We start from the raw sequence: 14,884 nt of genomic DNA on the forward strand, positions 1-14,884 counted from the left end.
ACATTTAACATTTATGTTATAGTTCTTATATTGTTACGAAATGGAGGACAATCAAGTATGATAGTATGTGCAGATTCTGTCAGGCAAAACAATCGATTAAATGCCTGGATAGAGAGCGGGAGGGTATGCAATAAGGTCTTAAACTTGACACGTTTCTGCTACTGCATCTTCTCACTGGCTTGTCAGGCTCCAGATTAATTTCTATTGACACTCCTTTGAAAGTAAACCAATTCCTGTTGGAAACGCAAGCTCTGTGACTCACCCCTGTCTCTGCAGAGATGAAACAGGAGACAAACAGTTTAAAACATGACTAAATAGATAAATAAATATATAAATTAAAGGATATGTGAAGTCCACAACAAAACAAGGAAACACCTTGGGATGTCTGACATGAGTCATGCACTCCCTGTACCCGCCAAAGGTCCATCCACACACACGCTTCTTTCTTGCTTGACAGCATCTAACTCAACGTCATATCATCTCTGTGAGTCAGAATCATTGTGCCTGGAGCATCTTTAAACTCCTATTTGCGGCAACACATGATTTAGTTGAAGACCCACTGTTTGTGCTTAGGACCATGCTCATGGCATTACATTTGCAAATAGATTTTGCATAGTTGTCAAATTAGCTTTAGTTACACTTTAGACTTTGCACTTTGCCCAGTATTTAAATAAGGGCCCGTTATGTTTCTGCAGATGTTTCGGTTAGAGCTAATAGGTTACCTGAGACTGCCATTGTAAGATTGACATTAAATATGATGCACATGCCACAGTAGATGATATATCTTCTCATAAGCTGTCATGACAGTGAGGCATAATAGTGTCATGTGACCATACCATGTATATGATAACTGCCATGACAGTTTTCAGAATGTTTTATCCCAACGTATAACTATGAGACAGAGGCTGTCATGCTATCTAAACAAATTAACTTTTCCATATTTACAAGTGTTATGCCAGTGTTATATATATATCATATGATGATATATATATATATATATATATATATATCATATATACACACACACTATAGACCCCTTGAATATTTGTAAACATCCAGAGCCTAGGTTGGGTGCATGCGGTCAGTAAAATGGTGCAACTAATAGACCGGCATGTTGAGCTGTCAAGGCATTTTTCTTCACGTTTCCATCAATTCATACACACATACAATTCAGTGGGATGCAAAGCTTTCTAACCACGATTTGTGTGTATGTATATTATACAGTTTATAGGGTTTTTCTTGACAAATATGCATGTTTAGCTCTCTCTCTCTCTCTCTTATAGAGAGAGAGAGAGAGAGAGAGAGAGAGAACATGCTAAACCTGCATATTTGTCAAGAAAATAAAATCCTATAAACCATAGAAAACAAACAGACTGCTACTCTGTAGTAAACAACTGGATCAGAAGTTAGAGCTGATAAAGCTGTGATTTGAAAAACAAACTAAATGTCCGCAAGCAGAGAGGGGTGATTAGACTGATCTGTGCCACGCTGCTGTAACTAACAAAAAGCCTAATTTCAGTAATGGGACTGTAGGAGGAAACCATTTTTTATGTTTTCCAACCGCACTTTTTGATGTTTATGAGTTAGCAATATTGGCCTCCCCCACTTCCAGAAAAAATGCTCTGGCTTGCAAATGAAGTTTCAATTAATTTTATGTTATCTTCATTAATTTGCGTTTGGTAATCAACAAATCTACTGGGAGCTGTCACACAACAGTAGTGCATAGATTTGCATCTCTTTCAGCCCTTTCTCTTTTCCTCTGGGTAAGGAACACCTGCTAGCCTAGGGATACTTAAAGGTGGATTATAATGTTATTACAGTGCATGAAAATGCACTGTTCTGTTATCCGAAGTCGTCTTCTTCTTCTTCTTCTTATTATTATTCTTCCCACCTTCTTCGTTCAAACTTTGTAACGTAGGTCTTGAAAAGGACACGTGGGGAATGTATTTTTCACTTTTGTAAACTTTATACTTTTTGAGATATTAATAAAAAACAAGCTTATTTTTCCCCATAGACTTTGTATTAGCACTATGACATCACAATGGACTAATTAACTTACCTGTATCAACTTCCAGCTGCTCACTACTAGGACCCATCAAAGGGCCAATTAAACTGATTGCACCTGTATCAACTGCTTTCTGCTTAACTAGGCCAACTCTCTCTGTGTCTCTCCATTCTACAAGGATATAAGGCACATTCCATCCAACTTTTTATCCATTCATCCTCTTCAAACCATTCACTCATCCACCCATTAAACTATACATCAACATCCATTAAACAATCTGCCTATCAACATCCATTCAACTTTCTGTCTATCAACATCCATTACACTATCTACATTCAACTTTTAAACTATATACTCTGTCTCAGGCTTTAAGCATACAATCTGGCTCTCTTAAGACTACTATTTCCTCTGCCCACAACTGTTTCAAAATACATGTCCTCACCACAATAATTCACTATTAAATAATTTAACTATTTAAACTACTCAACTATTTAACTGTTCAGCCATTTCAACTGTCAGTTGTTATCAACTATGACTCCTGCCAACTGTTTCCAAATAAAAGTTTGTTTGGCATTTTATGTTAATATACAGTATGTTTATATTTTCATGCACTGGTAATTTCCTCGAAATTACATTTTTTAGTTATTAATTCATGTGATTATAATTTTGCCATTCACCAAAGAATTGGCTACTGTAAAATCCCACCATTTAATATTGTTTCAGCAAAACGTATTCCCCAATAGTCTTCCTGTGGTGTGTAGGCTTGGCTTGCTCTATATGCCTCAACAAATATGTTCTTTTTTAAATCCCAAAGCAACTGGCACTCATTCTAAAAACTTCAAGCAAGCAGGCACATTTATGCAAACTGCTGCACATTGTGGCATAAAATAACTTAGACGACCATAAACAGTTTACAGTAAAAACTACTTGTCTGGATTTACCATGCAGTGGTCACATTTTGCAGCATGCATTGCCACCATTAACATGACCATAACAGGAACATATTCAAAGATAAACCACAAGATTCGACTGTTTTGTTAACTTACTAATAACTGAAGTGTTTTATCTATTATTTCTTAATTCACTTTTTTCATAGCAGTATTTGCTTGTGTGAACAAGCCATAAAAAAAGAGTTTTTGCTTTGTTGTTGTTAACTACTGCATTTGCTGCTTCACGTTAGTTTAGGGTCCCTTCAATCAAAAAGCTCCACCAAACTCAACCAATTTTTAAGTAGAGTTCAGGCTATGGCTACATTTCACATTGCTAAGCGCATGGCGAATCATCTCCCCCAAACAATTGTCTCAACCATCCCTGCACTTGTCCTTTCTCCTGGCAACTCTTGTCCCCCCACAATCTGACTTGAAAGGCTTTCACAGCCCCAGAGCCAGTGCTATGCAACACCTACTGCCAAGAGTGACAGGATGAACACATGCACGCACGCACACACACACACACACACACACACACACACACACACACACACACACACACAAACACACACATGGACACAAACCCACATAGGCACATAAACACACACATTTTCCAACCCCATCATCACCGCCAAGTTTACCCACTTTTTCACATGGCCGCATCACTGCACACACACTTCTGTGTCCAGCCAACCTCCAGCAGTGCACATCTGAGCTCATGCACCCCCTCTCTGCTCACTGTCTGCAGGGTGCTGCAAGCCAACATGAGTCACACACACTCGCTTTCCCTTGTTTCCGCCAAGCGATACCCACAAACAGGAAATGAAGATCCTCCCTCTCATTAAAGGGTTAGTAACTATGGCGATGGATTTCTAACAACCTTGTTGTGTGGAGCTACTTTGCATGAGATGCCTACCCAGCGTTCGTCACAATGGAGGAAATTATTTTCTCCCATTCACCAGACGGTGAAATGGGGCTGATTCATGTTGCTGGGTCACAGAGTACACAAACATGAAGACAATGTAGCGGCAAGTGTGACCCACACGACCCACCGACAAAATTAAAGCAACACTGGCAATGGCTGACCATTTTTCCTGATGTTAGCTCATCATTAGTTGTTATTTTCTACATGTATTACTGCATGCAAATAAACGCAAGTAAAAGAAAGCATAAATTCTTGGTGAAAAAAACCTCCTCTGTCTGAGGAGCAGGGTCTACATGTCATTCCCCTCTGGTGGTTCTTCTCGGTGTGTAGTCATTATAAACGGCTTTGTGCCATGTTGTTTGTCATAAACTCCACAACAGACACGAGCACGAGGATGAAGTCAAGCCCAGAGAAGTCAAGCCCACTCCAGCTATCCCTCAATCCAACGCATCAAGCTGTCCTACTGAAAGAAGCGTCCATTTCTTTATTTCTTTATTTCATCCCACCACTTCCCCCGTGAAGGATTTTCTTCTGCTGAGTGGACCACAGGGTAATGTCCGAAGGGATGTCGACTGGACTGAGATGAAACTTGGGAGGCCTCACAACACACAAATCTTCCATGGCATCCCCGCCTGCTGGAGCTGTGGAGATAAGCAGGGAGGCAGCGGCAGCAGTGCTGAGAGGAGGCCCTGCTGTCACCTGAAACATCCGATGATCTGCTGAACCATCCAAGGGACTAAAGTCACTCAGCCTGACCGCTCTAAACCAAATTGATCCATTTTACAGCAGATTAAGTCGCTTTCTGGCAAGGTGTTTGTAGCTGAAGAGGTCAGTTCTGGACAGGGTTTATCTGATCGCGACACTGTACAGTTATACAGTATACCGGTACTAGTTAGTAACTCAGTGGTGCTAATTTGACATGAAATGGTGTACCAAATGGTCGATTATGCTCTGATATGCTGTTAGTGCTGCTCTTACTCAAAGTCATTTCCCTTCAACAAAAATGTAATTTGATCAAAGTCAATGGGTTTAGACTGATGATTTGAACGGGGATTACACATCACATGTTAAAACATTTGCGCGGAATTAAAAAAAATGATTTCATCAAAGCCTGTGGTAATTCAGTCATGCAGGTTTGCAAATATAAACTTCACTCAGAGATCAAAACAAGCACAGCACCAGTGACTAAGTTGGGTTTACTCTGCTGCAATCTATGAGACCTCCATCATTGGCATCCATCATTGTTTAGTATTCTCTACCCTGTTTAGTATTCTTGACATTTCAGGATTAATCTGTCACCTGTCTATCTACAGACCTAAAACACAGTCAATTTTAGGTTAGAGACAGAACCACAGTCACTGATTACTATAATTACAGTTTTTCTCAGTCACTTTGGTGCTTTTTTCAGATCAGAATGAAAATTCTCATAACTATTAGTTCAACCTCCACAACATTTAGTCATTTGTGCACATCATAGTAGCAATTTCTCCTTCCTATGAACAAATTGCAAATACTTTTGGACATGTATCAGTTGCTTTCATACAATTCTCTGCTGTTTTTTAACATTATCATTTGCTTATGTCATGTCAGTCAAAATGAACTATACTTATGAATGCTGAATAGTCATTCCCAAAAAAAATAATAGTGTTCATTTCATTGCTTGAGTCATTACATACAAAATTGTTGAACTAGTTATCAAATTCTGTCACAATGCTGTAGAATTGCAAAGAGCATACAGTAAAAATGTATGTATTCAGTGTCTTGTACTCACTTACTCACCTAACTACAGCAATGTGTAACTTTACTGTAGTTTTCAAATGGCTTTACAAGTACTGTATAGTGCTGTCTTGAGCATGTTCAGGTAGTGTCACCGAGTTCTGACCTTTTTTTGCATTGGAAAACACTGAGAGAACTGTCATAATGAAAACATGATAAAGCCATTTGACTATCTTGTTCATAAACGATGGTGTCAAGACTTCTCATTTTGATGACACTGACAGTTTCATTGACATGAATACCTGCTTTTGAGGAATGTACTATCCATTTTGAGCAAGTGACGTGCTTTTGCAGGTCATCCACTAGGTTTTGCAGTTTGCCCTAATTGTTTTGAGAATTGCACTAACTGCTGTGCAAATGTTAATAGTGATGTGAGAAAAGCACCAAAGCGACTGAGAAAAACTGTAAAAGAAAAAAATAACTTTTCATAGGAATTGGAGGAAAAAAATAAATATTTTGATAAAATAAGCCAGCATGTTACAGTGATCTGGTTAAACAGAGTAGCTGTTTCAGAAAGGCTTGGCGATGAAACAAGAAAGCTTTTAAGCATCACATCAATCCAAGCTCTTTCTGCATTCACACTCTCTTGCATACTAAAGGGCTCTGCCTAGCAACACTGGATACCTCACGCTCTTACCAAAGAGTCGGGAGGATACAGAGCTGGTGAGAATGAAAGGACCACAGCATGACAGATGCACAGCCTTGGAAATATCCCTTTTCTGGGGGCGCTCACCGAACAGCTGAACAGGCATCACAGACAGTATGCTTTGACTTGTCTGGTGGCTATTTCAGTAGAAATGCATAAAAAAAAAAAACGTGCAAAGCATAAAAAACATGCCAGCACACAGGAAAGACAAACACACTGCATCCTCAGATGCTTGGCAGCGTTTTCTTCCTTTTTTTTAATTGATTTCAATGCTGCCTGAAATATCGTGGTGTGTCAGAAAGGGGCACAACCAAAGACAAAGAGCTCCCTGTTTCCTGAGATACGAAGGACTCTCTTCACGAGCCCATGTGCCATGTTGTGAAATCGTGAGGGACACGATAGATGTGAAATTCTACAGGGAGCCATAGAGTAGGCTACAGAGGGAGGAGAAGAGACCAGGCTAGATACAGGGAGAGGAGAGAAGGAGTGAGGAGGAGAGAGAGAGGGGGAGGGAGGGAGGGAGAGAGAGACGGGAGAGAGGAGGAGAGAAAAGGGCAGAGCCGCTAGCAAACTGTCACCCACCGGCTGACTAATTAGCATTGCTCCGTCGTCCTTGTAAAGAGATGGGCAGCATCCTGAAGAGGGAGTGGGAGGTGCCAGGCAGGGTTTGCCACCACAGCCAGGCAACAGAAACCAAACCGCCACAGTAATGCAGAGGAACTGCCATTACCACTTTCGCAGAAAGGTCTGAAGAGCCTGTGATTAGCACATTCCGGATTTTCTCCACTAATATTGCTCAGTTTGACTAGGTCTTTTCCAGACAAATTAGATTGCCGAGCAAATATTTCTCACGATTGTAATTTGTAAAAAATCAAGGCTCTTGTCAACTAGCAGCCAACCGCTGGTACTTGAGCAGCTGTAACTGCTTTGGGCCAGATCTGGTTCTGGCCTGGTGCTGATCCGCAGACTCAAAACACAAGAGCAAGATTAGCCGTTCCTCTCTCTCCTCTGGCCGCGGCTCTGACACCGTGTCGTTATGGCAGCAGCAGATGCAGCCGCGCTCCATCCCACCGGGACGGCCGAGCCTGTCCCTCTGGACGACAAAGCAGCAGACGCTATCGCTCACATCTGATCTGCACTCGCTTAGAGAAATGTACAGAGATGTGCAGAAACGGAGGGCCAGAGGAGAGAGAAAGAGAGGGAGAGGGAGAGAGAGAAAGAGAGGCGATGACAGAATAAGTTAGATAAAAGGAGGGAGTGAGGGGTGGATTTCAAAGAAAGAGTGAGAGAGACAGAGAGAGAGAGAGAAAGAGAGAGGGAACATAGAGGGAAAGGGAGTGAAAGATTTGGAGAGACAGGCAGAGAGAAAGATAGAATAGGGAGAAAATGACAAGGAGATAAAGAGGTAGAGACAGGAAGGGGAGGAGAGAGAAACGGAGAAAGTAGTGAGGGAGGGAGTTAAAGAGACAGCAAGAAAGAGAGAGAGATGGAAGAGGAGAGCTGAAGGAACAGCGAGGGATAGAGAGAATAGGAATGAAGGTTTACAGAGAGAGAGAGAGAGAGAGACACTAGGGACTGTGGGTTAAAGAGAAGGACTGGAAGACTCTGGAGAGGCAGTTGAAGTGAACCAGGGATGGGTAGAGAGAAAGAGAGAGAGAATACAGAGGCTAGAGAGGAGAGAGAGAGAGTGGAAAGAACATGTTAGAGAGAAGGAGAGAGATTGGGCCTGACTGTGACTCCACTGAGAGCAAGGGAGAGACAGAGCTGCACTTCTTGACACAGTGTACAAAATATGAGGCCATGAGTAGAAACTATTTAAAAAAAACAATGCCAAGGTCCTCCCTGAGGTTCTGCAAGCCTGCTAGGCATTCCTTAGTAAAAGTTGGGAACAGGATTTTTTGATCATAATTAAGGTGTGCTGAATCCATCCCCTGTTCCCAAGCTGAATTTTGAGGTTTTGACCATCTAATTAGCATAAACAAAATGGTTGTTGAAATGACGAGTTTGAGCTCTTTCTTTCTTTCTTTATTCATTATAACATGTAAATAAATTCATTGTGTTCACATGTGTGCATCTTATAAATCTCCCTTGGCCAATAAATCAAGGATACAGGCTGTGAAAAAAATCATCATTATGCCTATGTTAATTACCTGAAAAAAACTTTGAAGAAACAAATTGCTGAAACTTTATGACTGAGCATATTTGACGAATGAGACTTATGTTTTGAGGGTCAAGAAAGATGTGTAGTGATGAAATTGTTGAAATTGTTTCAAATTGTTAATTTATAATCCTAAATTGTACACACCAATCCATGTGGTCTGAATTTTGTCTCATTAGAAGTTCCATCATTCCCCTATATGACCAAATTGACTAAGTCTGTTCTGTGCACATTGTAAATTCTACAAACAAATGTTTCTGAAGATTTGATAGTTTCCTCTGTGAGTTCACCAATGTCCACATTCTTCAGCAATTCATGGTGCTTTTTAAAACCTCAATTTTGAAGTAGACTGGCACAGATAAGCTCTCTTTGGAGAGCCACCAAACAACAAGCAAACAGAGGGCGTGGCTGAGAGATTATGTTACACAAACATGATCTTTGAATTTGCTATGTCCCCGTCCCTATTTCGGAGAAAACAAACCATTTAGAAACCTATTATATGGGCTACATCAACGTTAGGCGACCATTACACTTCTATTTTTAGTTCTTTCCATTTAACTAACAGGAGTGTCACAAACAAAGTCACAATCAAGCTGCCTGTGGGTTTGGCAAACTTCACTTTACATGTTATAACATCTTCAAACATAAGTCATACCTTAATTCTATCACTTGAAATACAAACGTATTCCCTACAACTAAGATGAGATAATTGGCTATGTTATACCAGAGTGGGTTAAAGCGGAGCAATCAAGGATCTTTGGTTATACTGAAGTTTCACAGTTAGCTAGTTAGTAACGCTTTTACATTGGAGGTTATGGTAAGGTTGTGTGTTATCTACGAGCTAAATTAGTCCTCTACACTGGGGTATTGGAAGCGAATTATGTTAGTAATGTATGTAGTTTCGGCATGAATCAGTTACATATACATAATTCTTCATAACCATTGTGTTAGTAAAATTATTGAATGTCCTGTGAATTACTAGATAAATAACTATATAATAACTAGTGCTTCAAGAGGCCAATCCTGGCCCACCTTAAGACCTGCTTACCACTCTCACTGAAACCCTTCCAATTCACCTTCCGTCAGAACAGTAGCACAGAGGATGTCATCTCTACAGCACTTCACTCTGCCCTGTCCCACCTTGACAATAGCAACACCTATGAGAATGCTGTTCATTGACTTCAGTTCAGCATTCAACATCATTATCCCCTCCAAAATGATCACCAAACTCAGTGAACTAGGCATCAATAGCTCCCTCTGTAACTGGATTCTGGACTTCCTAACCAACAGACCGTAGCCTGTTAAGTTAGATAACCTCACCGACTCAACCCTCACCCTGAACATCAGCGTAAGCGGAGTCCTCTCCTTTACTCCCTCTTCACCTACAACTGCACACAGGTCTGTACATGGCTCTAACACCATTGTCAAGTTTTAAATTAACGAGTATAATATGTTTATTTATTTTTGGGAATTAAGATAATTGTATGTGACAATGATAATTGCATTATTCCGAATTGTAGTCATAAAAATATCTGTTTTTATCCTTATATTTCAAATGTACAAACAGAATATCTAAAATGTGAGAGTCATTTGTTTGGAGTCACATGCATACTATTGTCTTTGGATCAAAGTGTGTGAATTGAGTTCGAAGTTATCCGAGAGGTTTTTTATTCTACTTTCTATTTCTATTACTCTCTGTAGTTATTTCCACACATCATATTTTTCATCAGAATTAAACATGCTGGCATTCCAGTTCATGGTCACAACAATGAGTTCTGTTGTGACCATGAACTGGAATGCCTGCATGTTCTGCCAAGAAGTGAACTCAAAGGTTAGACTTTCCATGGTCTCAACAATGAACATGACTGATCGAATATTGGCAACCTCAGAATATGACTAGATCCTTTCAGTCCATCTTGCCTGTGACTGGGGCAGGCTGGTCACAGGTCCTGGGGATGGCACAGGACTAATATTAGCCACACAAATAAGGCTTGGCACCAAGAGAGATGAGCAAGCCATAAGGAATGTATGGTCAGAAAGGTTAGAGGTCAAAAAGAAGCAGATAGATGGAAGAACTAAGCAACTATGTATTACCAACTATGGAGAAGGAGATAGAGGATATTCTGTCTATTCTGAGTGAGAAAAACAAATGACACCATGTGAAGACAGGCTATAAAGCCTAAGACCAAGATGGTAGAGCCAGCTTGCTTTGCGAACCCATGCTCTGGAATGCATTAAAGCTACATTTCTTCAGTATTCTTTTGCTTTGACAAAATCCTTCTGAGTTTGAATTAGTTAATCAGAATTAGACACCACTGGCAGCAGGCTGGTGCCTATGACTGGGCCAGCTCTCCAGGGCAGCCCTAGGGTTAGGCAGGGGGCTGTGGCTCCCTCCAAGCCCTAGGGTTAGGTCTGAGGTGTGGGTGGGTATTTGCAGGAAACCTGGGCAGCTCTGCAGGGCAGCACCTATGCTGGAGTAAATGTGAGGGATAGGGTGGGGACAGTGGTTAGGGTGGGTGTCTGCATGCTGCCCAGGGCCTAGCAGAGCTCTACAGGACCGGCCTGAGGGTAGAAGACAGCCTGGGCCTATGTTGGAGTCATGGTCATGCTTATGGTGTGGACAGTGGAGAGGGTGGGTGTATGCATGTTGCCCAGGGCCTAGCAGAGCTCTACAGCACAGCCTTGGGGTCAGAAGACAGCCTGGGCCTATGTTGGAGTCAGTGTTAGGCTTGGGGTGAAGAGAGTGGTGAGAGGGTGGGTGTCTGCATGCTGCCCAGGGCCTAGCAGAGCTCTTTGTTGTTGTGATCATATTGGAGAATCTTGTTGTACCATTGTTTAAATAATATTCACTTTTATATGCCATGCAGTTTATGTTTTAGTTATTATTCAGCTAATATTATGTCCAACTTAACAAGGTATTTTTTAGGCCAAGTTTACTGTTATTATTTCCTTTATCTGTTCAAAGCTAATGTTTGTTTTTTTAATTTGTCTCCATTCTTAATATTTACAACCTTTAAATCTTTCTGGGAATATCTTCTGCATAAATAAACCAAAATAAAATTTAGTTTGGTGAAATTTCAGTCCTTAAACTTGTTTACATGGACATAAGCACTCTGTAATAGGAGGATGGTTTAAGATATAGGCCTTTTGTTGCCACCAGCAAGATGTTGATGTTCTTACATGGACATACTCAAATACACAAAATAACAGGTCAGTGTTCACCAGAAATATTATATTGTATTATACTGTATACAAGAGGTTTACGAGGCTAGTGATAATTAGTCTAATTTGCATAATATTAGGTTTTTTTTTTTTTTTTTTTCATTTTTTTTTTTTTCATGGCCTTAACTTTTGATTTATTGCCCAATGGAGATTTCTGACATGCACACATGTGAACAATATTAATTTATTTACATGATATAATGATGCCCGCCTAAAGAAAGTGCACAAACTGTAATTTTGGCAGCCATTTTGTTTATGCTAATTAGATGGTCATCAACTCAAAATTCTGCTTAGGAACAGGGCTAGTTTAATTCAGCATATGTTAATTATAATAAAAAGTCCTGTTTTCAACTTTTACTAAGAAATCCCTTTAGAGCCATATACAAGGATTTTTTCTTGAAATAGCACTTGTCTATGCAGTGAGGACTGCATTTCATACCTCATTGGAAAAAATGAGGCATGCCACATCTTCACTCCACAACATGTGACATGACCATACATTTGCATGATGTATATGTGTACATGTGTATGTGTGTTTTCTGTAGTTAATATGCTGCTTCCTTGATTATTTTTCCTCCTCCTTCTGAAGGGTCTTGAGGATACAGTCAATCCCCAGTCAAAACTAGATGTACCGCATAGCGGTACAAAATATGACCGCCGCTCAGTCCTGTACATCTGTTCCGCGAAAATAAATCACACTTCAATTTGTCTCCATATTTTACTCCACCCCCCACTCTTAAAACTTTTGTGCTTGTTTGGCATGCCTGAGTGTGTGTGTGCGGCTGCACAGAAAGTAGCCTACTGGTGCTGAAAAGGTGAATAGATTGTAGAATAGCCAAAGAAGATGTAGCATTGTTATAAAACCTTTAAAATCTCTAAACAATTACAAGTAGGGCAGTTCATCACAGTTCATCCATTGCAACTGGATTGATGAAAGGTCACTTACACCTGTAGCCTACATTGTATTTGGGAAAAGCAAAAGGTTTCAGGATAATGTTATTTATTTATTTATTTATTTATTTATTTATAAACAAAAACATCTGTCAGTTCCATGCCGTTTTCAACAGCTATCAAAAACAAAGGTCATTTTTGGATGGATACATTTTTTGTGAATGTTTCTTCTTCTACATAAGATTTTAGTCATCTTTAGTTCATGTAATACTTTATTGTCAATGCACAAATTAAGTAACAGTAGTCTGAAACGTTATTGTTAATGCACAAATTAAGTAACAGTAGTCTGAAACGAAATGCTGTTTTACATCTAACCAGTGGTGCAAATAACTGACATGTCCAAATGGGCCTTGATGAAATGCGTCGCTAGACTGTTCATACACATTTTAACGGGCCAAAGTTGAAGAGCTGTTGTCCGTTATTGTTAATTGCAAATATAGGCTGATTAATGTTCCTTTGCATTGTGTAACTGAGGTCCATGGCTAGTCTGGCTTTCACCAGACCAAGCTCAATCTTTAAGAAATCAAAAAATAAATAGCGGGCAGATCAGATGGGTTCACCCAGCCTAGTCCATAGGCACCCGATATTGTTTAATTTTCCGATTGAGATATCCACGCTCTGGCTATGCAAAAATGCATCAGGGAGTTATGACAAAACTGTAACTAACAAACTAGATCCCAATAGAAAGCTGTTAGCTTCCTAAGTTACAGGTAGGTTTATAAGGTAGGCCTATTTACAACATAAATTGTCAATAGGCTATGCTGGCGATACAAATAAAATCTCCTTTGAAACCAATGGCTTACGCCTTACAGTATCAAGCGGACTTAAACTGCCATATCGTGGCAAAAGTTGTAATAAAATTCACGAGCTCCACGAAGTCAAGGAAAGCCTTGAATGAAGTTGCCACTTCTAAATGGGACCCACTACACAGTAGCTTAAGGTGTGTTGCTAAAGCAGCTAAAATGAAATGAAGGTGTCATTGTTTGGATACTTCACACACACGTGCTTTTTAATTTCACAGACTACAACTACCAAGCTGGAATCAAAGCACATCGATTTCCCTCTCACACCCTACACACACTTAAAACAAAATAAACAGGCTTCTCAGTCTCACGCATGTATAGGCAAAACTGTATCAGACCGGTGTAACGTTGGTAAATCGTCCATTGCACAGAAATATTTTTGTAGCACGTGCAACAAATGACAGTCGAAAGATACAATTACAGTGCTGCTATCAATTTGCTTGGTATAACCGCATTTATAGTTTTCTACAAATGCAATCAATCCAATTGGCCTCCATCACTCAACTAACGCTAACGGTAACATTACCTAGGTCCTTATTGATATTATAAGATTAACATACCTGCAGTAAAAACCAAGCATGTCCGATAAACATCCTCAGATTTATTTCGGCTTCAAGAAGAAATGGGAATTACATTTCATGTGAACATCGTCCTATCCTTATTAGACCGTTCTCTGCGGTACAGTCCTTGTAGGAAGCGTCCATTGTTTTTCCAACCCACTTTTAACTTCCAACAAAATTACGTCTCACTGCAACGATGCGCCATCTAGTGGACAAACGACTACTTATCGGCAATACTGGAAATGCAGCCATGATGATGATGATGAATATATATTTTGGCTTTCTTTTAATCCTACTGAATTTGTAATTATGTATCGGCCGTTCTAATACCGATAGTATGTGGGTGCCTGTGTGTGTGTGCATGTGTATATGTGTGCACCGCCATCTACAGGCCAATGAGTGTACAGTCACTAAATGTACACATAACCTAATTTTTTTTAGACCCCCCATGGATGAAATTCTACGAAACTTGGCATACCCCCAGAGAATGCCAGGTCAATCATACACATACAATTTGGTGCAGTTCTGAACATCTTAACTGAAGATAGGGGCGATTAAAGCAGAATAATATTGCATTTTCATTTTTTACCGGGGGGGTGCAAATTACAAATGAGTGATTATGGGCCAGGTTGATGTGGGCCCTTGAGACCAACATACCATAAAAGATTCTTCATCCTCAGTGCCACGGTTCAGGTAGTTATTTAGGAAAAACTGCTTTTTTTGCGGTTCGGGGGCCCAGCACGGGGGTGGGGGAGTGCCCCCGGGATCTAAAACTAAATTTTTCCGTAAAAGTCTAGTGGGGCTACATACCCACCAAATTTCATGTGCCCCGGTGGTTCGGTGTCCCGGGTATCGTTGACCGAAAATTCAGGAAGTAGATGACGGAAAAAAAAAAAAAAAAAAAAAAAA

The 14,884-nt window shown here is 40.2% G+C and overlaps 1 protein-coding gene across 1 annotated transcript in view; it reads right to left on the reverse strand.

Moving 5' to 3' along the window:
* lrfn1 (leucine rich repeat and fibronectin type III domain containing 1) overlaps window positions 1-14,884 on the reverse strand; it is a 121,591-nt gene that overhangs the window by 29,518 nt on the left and 77,189 nt on the right.

Source organism: Alosa alosa, chromosome 15, assembly GCF_017589495.1.
Source record: "Alosa alosa isolate M-15738 ecotype Scorff River chromosome 15, AALO_Geno_1.1, whole genome shotgun sequence".
Taxonomy (NCBI): domain Eukaryota; kingdom Metazoa; phylum Chordata; class Actinopteri; order Clupeiformes; family Clupeidae; genus Alosa; species Alosa alosa.